At 36.2% G+C, this 2,756-nt stretch overlaps 1 non-coding gene across 1 annotated transcript; it reads right to left on the bottom strand.

Annotated features, from left to right (window-relative positions):
* TRNAI-UAU lies at nucleotides 1,636-1,709 on the bottom strand. The gene has a single exon. It is a non-coding gene; the product is annotated as a tRNA-Ile (tRNA).

Consider the following 2,756-nt stretch of genomic DNA (forward strand, 5'->3'; position numbering starts at 1 on the left):
TTTGAAATCCTTCGAGATTTCACGGACTACCGGGGTTATATGGGCTTAAGCGTGATGGTTCGACTATGCAAATGGTCACTATTAGGCTTAATCTCTTATAATTTGGTCGGTTCTGTTACAGTGTCTGCTAGGATGGTGCCCACGAACTCGCGATCGGAGACGGAGAGACGCAAGGAGACGGAACGGAACGGAGGGTTATGGAGGGAGGGGGATTTTGGAAAAAGTTTACGATTAGCACAAGCTAGGCGGGAGTTAAAATGTAAAATTATCCCACCTCTATGTATAGCCATCGGATGACGATCCTAGGAGCCAGATTGTTAGTTTACAAGTTTACACGGAATGCCTGGTTTGCATAGGATCCGTTGCCTTTTACATTAATCAACTTAACCCTCAAGACCACATTTGTTGTTTGATATTTATCTAAAAAATATATCCATTTGTCTCTTTTCAAATGTTCCACGAGGCACAAATAACTATACACATGAAAAATTGCGTTGCTAATATTTAGACATTTTTTCCGTTGCAAATGCGCTCCCCCCCTAGGCTCTAATAGAATAAAAGCATCCTCAAGGCCGAGACAAAATTCCAAGCGAATTGGGCAAAAAGGCAAAACAAGCAAATATGGCAACATGTTTAAAAGCATTTAGGCTCCTAATTATGGCTAACGTTTACAGCGTGTTATTATTTAGTGAGGTAACCCAATGCATATTGATTGGGCTTTTATGATTTTCATGCCTCTAATGATGGGTTTTAATCAGTTTTCAAAGGATACTCCCTCCATATAGAATCTAGATGTCGTTTTGGATAAGATTTGGGTCAAATATTGGGAATATAAATTATCAATAACTTTTAAATTGTTGAGTTTGTAAATGTGAAAATTATATGAATAGATTTGTCTTGAAAAAAATACTTTCATAAAAGTATACGTATATCATTTTTTCTAAATATTTTTATAAAAATAAGAGGTCAAAGTTGTATTTTGGAGACCGTATCGCTGTCATAAGCAATATCTAAATCCTATACGAAGAGAGTATGTGTGAAAGCTAAGGACAGAGCTAGTTGTAAGTTTCATTTGACATTGAGAGATACTTTAGTAGTTTAGGTTCTTAATTATTTTCTCATTTGGACATAATATCACTAGAAATATGAACATGTTTGACCAAAGTGAGTCTAGTGAGTAGATGTGATTCGCAATTGTGAAAACTAGTAGGAAGAAATAAATAATATGATTTTGTGCAGGCAAATAAGAATAGACCAAATGCAAGTGATAAAAAGAAAAATGGACAAATCACAGATGAAAACATAGCAAATATTATGATTTTGTGTAGGCAAATAAGAATATATCAAATGCAAGTGAATAAAAAAATAAACAAAGAACAGATGGTGTGCATAGACCAAATGCAAGTGATGAAAAGAAAAAAATAAAAAATTAAACAAGGCAAATAAGAATAGATCAAATGCAAGTGAATAAAAAAATAAACAAAGAACGGATGATGTGCGTAGATCAAATGCAAGTGATGAAAAGCATAGACCAAATGCAAGTGATGAAAAGGAAAAATAAAAAAATATTGATGAAAAGCATAGACCAAATGCAAGTGATGAAAAGAAAAAATAAAAAAATAAACAAAGAGCCGTTGGTCCCGGCGGGGCTTGAACCCGCGACCTTCGGCTCATAAGACCAACGCTCTGACCGACTGAGCTACGGGACCAGCTGGTTAAAATATGCCGTGTATTCTATTAGTTTTATTCATCAGATGAAGCTCAACAAACAGCCAAGAACTAATACAACTCAATTAAATAGAAGGTCCTACTTCATAATCTCTACACCTAAAAGACTCCAAAGTCATCATCTACCGGGTGATACTAAATTTGGCCCCTGCTTATGTATCCGCGTTCCGTACAAATCATGCTCTACTTAGAGCTTATACGTGCACATTCTATACTATGGCCTTGATTACTTCCACTCAAAAACCCAAAATTTTTCAAGATTCCATGTCACATTGAATCTTTATACGCATGCATAGAGTATTAACTATAAACGAAAATAAAAACTAATTGCACAGTTTGATCGGAATTGACGAGACGAATCTTTTGAGCCTAGTTAGTCCATGGTTAGAAAATAATTACCATAAACAAACGAAAGTGCTACAGCGTCATGCATTCAATAGTATACATCGTTTTCATTGACAACGAGGTGTCACTTCGTCAATCTCAAGGATTTTTTGCTAGCTCAGTCTTTAAAGAAGCTCATAGCGTAGGGTTTGCGTATGTGCGTCCATAGGGGTAGATGTGTGCGCGTTGTGAGCATCTATATTGTACCGTGTGTATTTTTTAAAAAAAACAATCAATCACGAATAGTGTTTTCTTTCTGATAAATTTGCAGTGCCACCCTCAAGAAAAAAGACGTTCATGCATTCATTCACTTGTTGAAAGGAAGCATTCATTGGAGGTCTGCCCATCCCTCGCCAATGGCAGCCTGAAAGCAAAGTCTCCATCCAGATGACTGTCACCAATTTCTTTCCCTTTTTTGTCTTGTGTTTGCAGGTGTTGCACTTCCATCCTCATTATTTATTGCCCAATTATTCAGTGGTTATAATATAACTATTAACTTGTTTTTACTTGGCTTATAATAACAGGTTTTCCAGATGGAAGGGCATGGGAACCTGGACTCATGCACATATGCTGTCACAATACATCTTGCCCATGTATCAGTACTATTTTGCTTTTGCTAATACTCTCTAGATAAGCAAAAGGTA

The sequence above is a fragment of the Sorghum bicolor genome, chromosome 3 (genome assembly GCF_000003195.3).
Source record: "Sorghum bicolor cultivar BTx623 chromosome 3, Sorghum_bicolor_NCBIv3, whole genome shotgun sequence".
Lineage (NCBI taxonomy): Eukaryota > Viridiplantae > Streptophyta > Magnoliopsida > Poales > Poaceae > Sorghum > Sorghum bicolor.